The sequence below is a fragment of the Orcinus orca genome, chromosome 14 (genome assembly GCF_937001465.1).
Source record: "Orcinus orca chromosome 14, mOrcOrc1.1, whole genome shotgun sequence".
Taxonomy (NCBI): domain Eukaryota; kingdom Metazoa; phylum Chordata; class Mammalia; order Artiodactyla; family Delphinidae; genus Orcinus; species Orcinus orca.
Genome location: NC_064572.1, coordinates 44,269,137 through 44,282,513, shown reverse-complemented (window position 1 = coordinate 44,282,513; position 13,377 = coordinate 44,269,137).

The following is a 13,377-nucleotide window of genomic DNA, read 5'->3' as shown; positions in this document are numbered from 1 at the left end:
TTTTTTTCATGGAACATTCCTCATTTTGGGGTTTACCTGATATCCTCGTGATCGGATTCCAGGGTTCCCTTCCCCACCCGAAAACTCCGTAACTGATCTTGTGTCCTCAGGGTTTCACATTGGGAGGCATAGGACAGCTTCCTGAGAAATGCTGATGTACTTCTGACATAATGATGAAAGACTTAAAACTAGGTGTTGGATTATAGTTGTCACAATTCTAAATAAATTATTTGCCACTTAACTACTAACCAATCAATATTTAAAATTTTTGTTAAAATATTGCTCTAAGAAGAGCCATTGAAAATATCTGGTGAAATTTCTAGGCATTTTATTAGAGGTTTGCACCTTCCTTTTTAAAAACTGCCGTATAAAATATTCCTATAGACTGTAATTCCCACCAAAGAGTCAGCCATCTGTCTTTTTAATTCCGTTGGAAAGCACCACTGAAATCTATGTATTATTATAATCATGATAATAAAAAAACATAATATCACTTTAATTTTGTTAAAGTGCCTAAAACGTTCTTCACTGAAGGAGCCAGAGTTATTGAAGAGAGCAGAGGCTTCCCCCCGCCCCCTTAATTTGTAACGAAAAGATGGCAGAGGCCGGGGTAAAGAGAATTAAATTTGTTTTTATCTTACAAGTCAAAGTCATCACTTTATTCCTTGGCTCTTACTTCCTGAGATCTTTGTAAAAATCTTTCCTGACAGCTTTTCCCCTGTTCCAGATTCCTGCCAAGACAATGGTTCAGAATTGTGTGGTGTGTGGATTCCAGTGAGAAAGAATTCCTGCTGTATTACTTCTCTTTGTGTAACAAATTGCAACAAATATAACAAAAGAAACATGCACTAGGGTCTTTCTCAGAAAGTCAGCAGAGGGTGAAGGAAGGGGCTAGGCCCCCGGAAGGCAAGGAGAAATTTCCTGATAGAGTAAGAATTCTCTTCATGACTTTTACCCATTTTCTAATTCAATTGCTTTTTTTTTCTTTTATTACTACAGAATCTTAAGAGTTCTTAATATATTTTGGACTTGAGTTCTTTGTCAAATATGTGATCTGCAAGTAATTTCCCTCAGCCTCTAGCTTGTCTCTTCATCCTTGTCACAGGGTCTTTCACAGAACAAAGTATTTAATGTTAATTAAGTCTAATTTACTGAGTTGTTTTTCTTTTATGGATCATACTTTTGATAATGTGTCTGAGTTTTCACCAAGCCCTAAGTCTCTAAGATTTTAGCCTACATTTTCTTCTAAAAGTTATATAGCTTTATATTTTGCATTTAAATCTATGATCCATTTTGAATTCATTTGTGAATTTAAGTCAAGGTAATTTTTTTCTTCTTTTTTCTTTCTTTTCCTCCCTTCCCTCCTCCCTCCCTCCCTCCCTTCCTTCCTTCCTTCCTTTCTTCCTTCCTTCCTTCTTCCCTGCCTCCCTCCCTCTTTTTCTCTCTCTCTCTTTGTTGCTTTCATTCTCCTATGGATATCCAATTACTCCAGCACCATTGGTTGATACAAAGATTCTCCCTCTATTGAACTGACTTTGCTCACTCATCAAAGACCTGTTGGTCGTACTTGTGTGAACAATTTCTGGGTAATCTTTTCTTCTCCATTGATGTATGTGTCTGTTGCTTTGCCAATACCACACAGTATTGATTTCTGTAGGGATATAGGTTCCACGATGGTAGAGTGATCCTTCCTACTTTATTCTTCCTTTAAAAAAAAAATTTTAGCAAGTCTAGTTCCTTTACCTTTCCATGTAAATTTTAGAACAATCTTACCTATATCAACCAAAAATCTTGCTGGCATTTTGATAGGAATTACATTAAATCTATAGATCAGTTTGAGGGTATTTGATCTGTTATTATGTTGAGTTTTCCATGAAGTCAGTATGTATTTCTGTTTATTAGATACTTTTTAATTTCTCAGCGTTGTGGAGTTTTTAATATATGAGACCTGTATATGTATTATTAGACTTGCACCTAAGTATTTTTTGAGTGATTATAAATTGTATTGTATTTAAATTTTTCTATGTGTAATTGTTAGTATATAGAAGTATAATTGATTTGTGTATGTTAATCTTTTATCTTGCTCCTTTTATCCTGAACTCACTTATTAGTTCTAGGATTTAATTTTTAGATTTTCCTACATAGACCATAAATATCATCTGCAGGGACAGTTTTATTTCTTCCTTCCTGAAAAGTATGCCTTTTATTTCCTTTTCTTGCTTTATTGGATTGGCTGGAACTTCCAGTACTATGTTAAACAGGCATATTCTCTGTCTTAGTGGGAAAATATCTCGTTTTTTACCATTAAGTATAATGTTAGCTGTAGGGGTTTTTTGTAGATATTCTTTATCAAGTTGAAGAAATTTCTCTCTGAGAGTTTTTGTCATGAATGTGTGTAGAATTTTGTCAAATACTTTTCTTGCATCACTTGATATGGTCAGCTGATTTTTCCTCCATTAGCTTGTTATTATGTTGGATTACATTGATGGACTTTTGAATATCAAACCAGGCTTGCATCCCTAAATGAACTCCATTTGGTCATGGTGTATAATTCTTCTTTTATCTTGCTGAATTCTACTTGATAATATTCTGAATCTATATTCGTGAGGGATACTGGTCTATAGTTTTCTTTTTCACATTAATTTTGTCTGGTTTTAATGTCGCAGAAATGCTGGCTTCAAAAAATTCATTAGGAAGTGTTTCCTATTTTCTGGATGGAATTGTGTAGAATTGGTGTGAATATTTTCTTTAAACATTTGCTAGAATTCTCCCATGAAAACTGGACTTGCAGATTTTTTGGGGGGGGAATTTGTAGATTATGAATTTAATTTCCTTAATAGTTATAGGGCTATTCAAAGTATATATTTCATATTCAGTGAGTTGTGATATTTGTACTTTTTGAGGAATTGGTCCATTTTATCTAAGTCATCAGGATTTTATGTGTAGAATTTTTCATGGTATTCTCTTATTAACCTTCTGAGGTCTGCAGGATCTGTATGATACCCTGTTTCATTTCTGCTATTGGTAATTGATGTATTTTCTCTTTTTTTCCTTTGTCAGTCTTGCTAGAGGTTCGTCAACTTGATTGATCTTTTCAAAGAACCAGAATTTTGTTTCACTGATTTTCTCTATTACTCTTGTTTCAATATTATTGATTTCTGCTCCTATCTTTATTATTTACTTCCTTCTGCTTGCTCTAGCTTTATTTTGGTTCTCTTCTTCTGGTTTCTTCAAGTGGGATATTAAATTATTGACTTAAGACTTCTTCCCTGTTCTAATGTAAGCATTTTAATGCTATAAATTGCCCTTCATTGCTTTACCTGTGTCCTTCAAATTTTGACAGGCATGTTTTCATTTTCATTTCATTAATAAAATTTTTATCTCCCTTGGAACTTCCTTTTGGACCCATGAGTTATTTAGAAGTATTGTTAGTTTCCAAGTTTTGGAAACTTTCCTGTTATCTTTCTATTATTGATTTTTAGTTGAGTCCATTGTGATCACAGGACACACTCTGTATGATTTAAATTCTTCTAAATTTGTTGAGGTTTGACCCAGACCATAGTCCATCTTGGTACATTGTATATGAGTGCTTGAGAAAATGCATATTCTGCTGGTGTTGAGTCCTGTTCTTTACAGTATGATTGAATTTTTAAATATTATTACTGATTTTCTGTATAGTTGTTCTATCAGTTGTTGAGAGAGGGTTGTTGAAGCCTTCAACTATAATTGTGCGTGTCTATTTTTCCTTTCAGTTTTATCTTTTTTAAAAATTATTATTTTGCAGCTGTTGTTTGACGTATAGGCATTTAGAATTACTGTGTCTATTTGGTAGACTGATTTTTTATCATTATGTAATGTAATATCTCTGGCCCTGATAATTTTCTTTGCTCTGAAATTTATCTGATATTAAAGTAACCTCTTCTTCCTTCTTTTTATTAATGTTTGCATGGCATTTCTTTTTCTATCCTTTACTTTCAACCTACCTATATAATATTTGGAGTAAGTGTCTTGTAGACAGCATATAGCTCAGTCATTTTTAAAACTGACTTCGAAAATCTGTTTTTTGATTGGCAAATTTAGGCAATTTACACTTAACGTTGTTATTGATATCTTAGAGCTTTCAGTCTGACATTTCATATTTTTATTTCTGATCGTTCTCTGTTTTTCATTTCTCTTTTTCCTACCTTCCAGTGTGTTTCTGGAACTTTTTTTAGAATTCCATTTTGATTTGTCTGTAGTGTTTCTGAGTATATTGCTTTCCATAGCATTTTGAGCGGTTGCTCTAGGTATTACATTATAAACATAATGTATCACAATTTACTGGTGTTAACATTTAACAATTCACATGAAATGTAGAAATTGTGCCTCTGTGTCCCTTTACTCTCTTAAATATTTCTTCTACATAAATGGAGAACTGTATCAGGCATGTTATAGTTTTTTAGCTTTAGCTGTTAAACAATTTAGAAATCTTAGAGGAGAATGAAAATCTGTTTCATTGACACATATTTTAATGAGTTGTGACAGACACCACTAACTCAGCCACACCTGACCTCAGGCCACGTGCTGCTTCCAGGGGGAACCCCAAGGCCCTCAGCCAGTTTGCCTTCCTCTCTCTACCTTTCAGGATCTTCTTATGTGAGTTTTTAATATAATATCTAGCGTGTTTTGCTATACTTAGTGAGCAATAGAGAAAAGTAAGCCTATCCCATCCTTCCAGAACGGAAGTCTGAAATGAGTTTTTAAGAACCTGGGGGAATGGGTGACTTGGAGGAATGCTTTTTGGAGAGGGGCTCTGGGCTACCTAACATCTCTCAGACATACATCCCTGGTCCTAGAGACTCCTGAAGGGGAGAAATGCCCGTGAGGTGAAGGGAGGAGGTGCGACCTCAGCAGAGTGTCTGTCTGTGGGGAAATGCCCCTGGTTCTTGCACACTGGGTGGGAGCTACAGCCACGCAGCTCAGAGCCGGCGATGACCTGGCTGACACACTAATCAGCAGACTTCTTCTTTTATTTTTGAACACCTTTACTGGAGTATAATTGCTTTACAGTGGTGTGCTAGTTTCTGCTGTACAACAAAGTGAATCAGCTATACGTACACATATATCCCCGTATCCCCTCCCTCTTGCGTCTCCCTCCCACCCTCCCTATCCCACCCCTCTAGGTGGTCACAAAGCACCGAGCTGATCTCCCTGTGCTAAGCGGCTGCTTCCCACGAGCTTTTTATTTTACATTTGGTAACAGGTATACGTCAGTGACACTCTCTCACTTCGTCCCAGCTTACCTGTCCCCCTCCCAATGTCCTCAAGTCCATTCTTTCCGTCTGCGTCTTTATTCCTGTCCTGCCCCTATGTTCATCAGAACCATTTTTATATTTAGATTCCATATATATGTGTTAGCATATGGTATTTGTTTTTCTCTTTCTGACTTACTTCACTCTGTATGACAGACTCTAGGTCCATCCACCTCACTACAAATAACTCAATTTCGTTTCTTTTTATGGCTGAGTAATATTCCATTGTATATATGTGCCACATCTTTATCCATTCATCTGTCTATGGACACTTATGTTGCTTCCATGTCCTGGCTATTGTAAATAGTGCTGCAGTGAACATTGTGGTGCATGTCTCTTTTTGAATTATGGTTTTCTCAGGGTATATGCCCAGTAGTGGTATTGCTGGGTCACTCACTCCTAAATTAAACCCCTCGTGCTTCCTCTTTAAAGTCACATAAACATCTCTGTCACACCCAGATCCTCATTTATCCACCAGAATTGCTTGAACTGCTCCTTTTATTAAATTTGATTCCATTAAATAACCGGTTAATGGTTCTCAGTAAGATGAACTGGGCTCACGCTCTCCCTCTTGTCTGAATGAAACAGATGAGCAGCTGGGGAATTTCTGCCTGGAACCTGGCTGCACCCACCCCAGAGGTCTGTGCAAACCCTTGGGCCACATCATCAAAGAGTTGATGTCCAGGGATCGAGGTGAAAGACTGGAGCTGGGCCCATGGGCTATACCACATGGACATCAGGGCTTTCTCTTATGTTAAGGAAACAATGTTTTTCACCAGACTCTGCTGGGACAAAAAATAAGTGAGTCAGGCCCCAACCTGAAGGCGTTGACAGTCTATGGAGAGGACAGTTGTAATGTGGTAGGTTAAGTGCTGAGATGAAGGAACATGGAGGGAAGAGAGGAGGAGCCCTTGATCCAAACTAGGGTATCCAGGAAGGCTTCCTGGAAGAGGAATTTTGCTGAGAGCAAATTGCTTATGCCTCTGCCTGGCTGATATCCTTTAGCAGCTTCCCACTGCTGCAAGGCCAGACAGGCGTTTATGTTGCCAAAGGGCATCCCTAGCCCTGTCATGTGGCCCATCCCAGGGCTCCTGCTCCCCAACCCCACGAATATCCATCAACTTCCTGTCCAGTCTCCAGGCCTCCTCAGGTATTGTCTCTGTTGTGTGGGGTGTGTGCCCTCCCCACCCCAGGACCCCAGAGATGCTCTCTCCCAGTTCTAACAGCATTCCTGTTTCCATGTGTGTCTGTCTGGGTCTCATTCCGTCCTGCACTGTCACCTCGGTCAGGGCAGGGATCCAGTCTTGCAGGCCACCACTCAGCTCAGACCCAGTAACTGCACTTGTTTGAGTTGATTAGTGCATGAAGTAGAGGCTCAGATTCTAGGAGCCAGTCTGCAGGAACTGTGAGCAGGGAAGGGTCTGGCTGGCCCAGGAGGGCTGTGGGGAGGGCAGCGCGGGCTGGAGAGGAGTGTGAGGTGAGGCCAGGAGGTGAGTGGAGGAGGGCTGGGGGAGCCCCAGGAGGAAGCTGCTCTTACCCTGAGGGCGTTTCAAGCAGCCCTGGAGGGAGAGCCCCCTGGCCGGCGTAGCAGGCAGGCTGGCGGTAGGGAGACTTCCTAGGAGAGAGAAGACAGGCTGGATGTGTCTAGGGCCTCACCAGCAGGGTCCACGCTGGCTTCTGAGGCCGCGTTACAGACTCACGCCAGCTTCCCCACTGGAAGCAGCGTGTGGCCTGAGGTTGGGGAGTGGCCAAGGTGCCATGTCTGTCACAGCTTGTGCCACAGAAGACAGTGTTGGACGGGTAGGCCTGCGACTGTGAGACAACAGCCCGGGACAGCTAAGCTAACCCAGGGAAAGCTCTGCAGAAGCTCAGAGAGGGTCCATGAGTCAACCGTGCGGTATGAAGAACAGAGCCCTTTCCTACAGAGCTGTAGATGAGCCCTAGTCACTGCGCCACAAGACACATTGTTAAGAAGCTTTAGTCAACCTGGAGCCACTGTTGACCCTATGTGCTGGTCTGAGACTCTTCTGAGGAGCCTGGCCAGCCCAGGTTCAAACCCCAGAACACTCCTATTCAGGTGTGTGACCCAACAGGACACGCCACCTGCTGAGGCTTCCCTGTGAAAGGAGAACTGTGGTCCCCAAGAGAGGCCCTTGCCCCTACCTGGCTTTAGAGGGACCCCATATCACACACACATATCCAAATGCAAGAAATTTTTTTTTTAGTCTTGTCAGAAAGTCTTTGAAAGTTCTGGAACTGGGTCAGCACACGGATATGAGGGAGAGGGACTTGTATGTGTGCTGGGCAGCTGAGAGTGAGGGGACAGGAAGCACAGCTTGGCGGGGGGTGGAAACTAGAGAGCAAGCCAGGGGCTGCTTTTAGTTCAATGACCAAGGGCATTCCTACGCAGACCCAGCTCCCAGATAGCTGCGCTTCCTCCGTCCACTTGGTGCTCTAGTTTGGGAAGATGTCTTAACACTGCCCAGGAGTTCAGTGGGGAAAGCAAAGCGTTGGTTAGTGGGAGGCCCCTTGGGGTGTCAGACTGAGCCAGGCTCCATCCCAAACCCTGGAGGGTCTGGTCTTTCCAGGAAGCCCAGGCCAAGCCCGACTTCTGCCTTCTCTGTTCAGAAGACCTTGACAGCTCTGGGGGCCATAGGCAGGGCTGAGTTTCCCTCTCCAGGAGGTGACCCCTGGGGAGTGGACTGCAGGGCCTGCCAGGAGGTGGCAGGGGGAAGTGTGTTGAGCCCTGTGTGTAGCTTGATCTCTAACCTTTAAATATTTAGATTTGTGGCATGCCCTGGGTTCTGCAAATGTTGGAAGTGGCCTTTAAAAAGATAATTATGGTGGAGATGCCCAGCACAGACCTTGGCACACAGCAGGGCCTGATGATGGCAGCAGATGGCTCGGTGTTGCCAAGCTCCCCCGGCTCTCATTGGCTGGGTGTGGCTTTCCTCTGCAGCATCATGGCCCCTTCCCCGAGGGCCAGGCCACCTGTCATCCCGCAGCCCCACCCCCTGGACACACACCCCCTCCGCCAAGTCCCAGAGGACTCCTGAGCGAAGCTTCCCAGAGGCTGAAGAGCACAGTACGAATATGCATGAATAATAATAACCCACCACTTAGCGGTTATGAAACGCTTTCCTCTTCCACGATGCTTTACCATCATTAATTAGTTATTCTGCAATGTTTCCAGCCTCCCCTGCTCTCTCTGCAAAGGTGGGGCCTGAGACGCGCTCCTGAAGACAGGCCTTCTCGGGTCCGAAGCGCCTATGTTGACTGGGTGGGCTGCCCCCTAGATGAAACACCACAGCCTTCTAGAGGCAACAGCAGAGAGCTGGGACCATCTCCTCTCTGACCTGAGCGCCCCTCCAGGGCAGCCTCCTGGTATGCTCTGCCCCTGCCTGTCCCTGGTCCCCTGGGAAGCTGAAGACCCCGTGTCAACCGGTGGCTGAGTGCTCGTGGAAGACAGTTCCTGCCCTCACTTCAGTCTGTGCTCCCCCCAACCTGTGAGGGGATCCTCGCAGCCACGCTCCGTGTGTGGCCGGGCAGGCTTCCCATGGGCACCCCCGTTGCTGAGAGGCCAGCGAGCTGGGAGCCATGAGGGGTTCCAAGTATCGTTCCTTCCCACCCACCGTGGGGGCAGAGGTAAGTTTCATGCCCTCCCCAGAGACATTCAAAGATGGAGCGAACCCCTCCACTGGTGAGTGTAGAGTTGGCTGGGTGTTCCAGCTGTGGGACCTCTGACCCCAGCCTCCCTGGACATCACCGCCCACCCCACCAGGGCAGCCCCAAGCCCCTCTGACTCCCTCGAGGTTTCAGCAGCTCGCCTGCCAGGTGTGATAGCATTTACATGTCACCCCTCCTGGCCAGCATGGACCTGGGGCTCCGTAGGGCTCCTGAGTGCTCCCTTTGGGAGCACCCCCTAGGCCTAGAGCACCCTTGGTTCTACCTTGGGCCGGAGCTGGCTCCCTGCCTCCAGCCCCTCCATTAGCCTGGAAGGGTATTGCTCAGTTTGGCTTCTGTAGCTGAGTGTTTTAATCCCAGTGTGTGAATCTTTAAGAATTAATTAGCAAAGATTGCTCAGGAAAAACAAAGTGGGCATAAGTTTTGATACCGTCTGGTCACCCACCATTATTGTTTTCCTCTTAATTATGAGGTTATTTCTAGAAGCTGGAGTCATTTTCCCTTGTATTTTGTTGCCTTGAGTGGGCTCCTCCATCTTTCTGGTGGCCCTCTGTGGCCTCCTGCTTCCAGCTCCTGCCCAGGGCGGCCGTGTCCTGGCTGCCTGTCCCGTTCCCATCCTCTGGAAAGCCTGGAGAGCCTCAGTTTACCTGTGCCCCCTCGCTGCTCTGACCCACTGAGCCAGCTTCTTTATTCCCAAGCCCCTGCACCCCCTTGGGCCTCCTGGCCTTCGCTGACACCTCTTTCTCTGCTGGGGCACCTTCCCTACCTGCCTCCATTCCCCTCTCCCCCACCATCTTCACTAGCTCCTACTTGTCCTTTTGTTTTTAACTTAAATAGTGCTCACTCCAGGGGACCTTCTTGACGCCCCCAGGCTGGGTTAGGTGCCCCTTTGGTCCCCCTGGACGCTAACAGCTGTGTGCTTCCGTGTGTTAGCAGGGACCCCCTGCCCAGAATTCCTTACCCACTGCCCATCTTCCAGGAGCCAGGGCCCACTGCAGGCCGGGGCCTGGGCCGTCCTGAGCTAGGGTTGGGAGCGAGTGCGCTGGCTGGGGCTCAGTGTGCTCGCTCGCCTGGATGGGGATCCATGGAAACCGAGGCGCTATTCCCAAGCTCCCGGGCCCATCGTGGAGCCGTCTTTGCTTTGTTCTCCTGGATCTTCTGAGTTCCTTCTGCTTTCCATCTCTCAGACCCGTGCGGCTCTGCAGGTTTGGGTTCCGCCCCAAGTCTAGGTGCTTTCACAGGAAGAGAGGAGCGCCGACAGCTGTGGGAGGGGAGTGGCAACGTCCTGTTGACCTGAAGCTTGGCCGTTGCAGCTTCTTTACTGGGACCGGAAGAGGGTATTGAGGAAACGCAATTTCAAGGTGGTTTCGAGCCTGTGAGCAGGGAGCCTGATGTCCCTGCAAGTCACAGCCATGTCAGAGGAAGGCTCTAGACCCCAGCGCAAACCCAGCAGCTGCGGGGAGCAGGGCTGCTGCATAACCCGGCAAACACAGAGACTGGCATCCTGCTCAGGATAGGACTAGGGCCTCCATTCTGTACCTGGGCCTAATTTCCAGCACAAACAGCCCCAGGGTGGGGCAAAAGGGCCAGGTCCACCGACCTTGTTTTCCTGAGAAGCAGACCCATCGTGAGCTCTGAAGAGGGAAGGGGTGGCCAGCACCCACAGCCCCCAAACTAGCCCAATTAGAGAAGCGTGCCCTGGGTTCCACTGGGAACCCAAGATCAGCTTCCATTGCAAGGAGGCTTCGGGACAAACAGGCAAAAGAAAGAGCTGTCTGGGTGAGTCCCTTCTATGTGTCAGGGGCTGAACTCCCCATTTTCAGGTGAGAAGAGTGAGGCCCAGGCTCAGACCACGGTGTGGAGCATAACTGGGCCAGCCCCTTTCGCTCTTCACTTCCAATCCCCTTTCTAATCCTCCCTCCCAGCGGGATCTGGCTGTGTGGTACTTGGACCCGGGGCCTCAGGTGCATCCACACTGATGGCAGCCACATGCCCCATCTGTGTTGCACACGTGTTCCACGAGTGTCCCTGGTCTCAGAGTCTTAGGAGCAATGCTGTCACTAGATTTGTGTCTCTGTGGCTGAACTTTACTTCCTCCTGAGCCCTGTTATCACCACAAAATTGATTTTATCACTGCAACCCACTTCTGGTTTAACAGTAATTTGGGGGTCACTTTCCCATCAGTTCAAGATTCTCCCCTTTTACCTTCTGCTTGCATCTCCCAGGAGGAGAAACTAAGTTCCAAGGAGTCTCACATGTCATCCTGGTCCTGGGGAGAAACGGCTCGCTTGGGCTATCTGAAGTGTGTCCTTCGTGCCACAGAACACCCTTCGGGGCAAGGGCAAGGGTGTGACAAGATTGCAGGGGGATCCTGAGCTGACAGAGAGGAGGGGACCTCCAGAGGAAGTGGCTTTGTGCTATGTCTTGGAGGATAAGAGCTTTCCATAGGGACAAAAAAGGTATTGCATCAAAACGCAGCATGTGCAAAGGCCCGGGGCGCACAGACTTGCTTAACTTGCAGATCCCAGTTGGGTTTATTTGAGGCTGTGCTGTGAGCTCCTCGTTCACAGCCAGCACCCTCTGCTCTGTGAAGGACCTGCTACCTAAGTCATTAGGACGCTTCTGATTGCAGGTGATATTTACGTAGCTCAGATAAGACTATAAGATAGAGAAGGTGTTTCCTTATTGAGGGGGCTGAGAATTCAAGAAGAGGTGCTTCAGGCATAGCTGGATCCAGGGGCTCAAAAGCCATCTTGAACGTGGTCTCAGCCTGACCCTTTTCTGTGGAGGCTTCAGTCTCAGCAGGTTCCCTCCACCCCATGGGCCTCCCTCCACCCCTCAGTTACCAATTCCAGAAGGCACTCCTCTTTCTTAATATTTTCCCCGAAGTCCCAGAGTTGAGTCTCACTGGACTGAGTTGGATCACCCCTTGACCAGTCCCTGCTGACAGGAAGAAGTAATACCTGATTCATCAGGGATGGTTCACAGGTCCGTCCTGGAACTGGCCTTGAGGGAATCACAAGGAAGTGGTTCCCCACAGGAAACCAAGGTGCTGCCTGCGGCCGGGGGGCCAGGAAAGGTGGGCAGGCAAGTGTGGCAAGGCCAGCCCACACACCCCCGTTCAGACTTTCCTGGAGGCTGAGGTCTGTAGGAAGATGCCGGACATCACCCACGACACTCTGATCCTTTCTTCAGTGTAAATCTTGTCTCCCCGTCACTCTGCAAAAGCTCCTTCATGGGGGACCGGGGTCTTGGGTTGCTCTTGGATCCCCCTGGTCACCAGGGCCACGTGGAGCACAGTGGCAGGTACGTCATTCCTATGTGTGGATTCTGTTAGGGGAGGACGGATGTCTCTTCTAGACATCTGAAACCCCTTCCTCGAGTTGAGGACATTGGAATTTATACGATCTAAACTTAGGAGCCATTCTGCAATATTTAAGTTTCAAGATGAAAATGGCCAGGCATCAATGGACAAACACTTAGGGCAGCCTCTCCCTATTTTTAGGTCGGATACTTATAGAACGACATCTGCGTGCATGCACGCCCACTGCCCCACAACTGGAAACACACAGCCTGATTCTGCCCAAATAAGGGTGTCGAAGAGGGCCAGCTCCCATGGAGGGTGGACCCAACAGGTGTGGACAGCACGGGAGGTCTGAATGGCAGGGATGGGCTCTCAGCGGGTCAGATTCCAACTGAGATTGGGCAGGCCACCCTGCGCCTTCCGCTCGCTCTCTGGAGCAGCCCTGCTGTTGTCTTCCTCTGAAGGCTGCCCCCCCAGTACTCGGGGGGAGGGGGACGGAGGGAGCCTCCAGGCCTCAGGACTGTTCAGCTTGCAGGAGATTCCTTCCTTTTGTGAAACCACTTGCAGAGAGCATGCTGTGCTCTGCAGGACTGAGGTGGGAGGGGCTGTAGAGAGGGGGGTGGGACACTGGCTGTTTTGCAGGGAGGGGTGGAGTGTCAGGTCTCTGTCAGCAGCATGTCCAAACGGGGCCTGAGATGGAAGGGCGACTCTAGACTCAGAGCCGGAATAGTGGCCTTGTGCCTCTTAGCAAAAGGCACCATCCTCTGGTCAGGGGTAGCCTCAGGTGTGTGGTTTGGTGAGAGCTCCTGGGTCCGATGTGGCACACATGGGGACAATGTGGGTAGAGGCCCTGGAACCTCAGCAGGCCCATCTAGAGGCAATCCCCCTGCTCTCTGCTCTAGGCAGCAGCAAAGGCCATGCCCTAAGACCGTGGCTTCTGCCCTCTGCCCCTGGTTCAGTGTGGACGGTCCTAGCCAGGAGTGCCGGTGGTCAAGCCAGATTTGGGCAGCACTGTGCCTACCACAGCCCTGTGAATCTCCCAGTCAGAGGGTCCCTGCCTGCCCCCCAGGACACCAGCCTTGGTACTGCCAGCCCCTG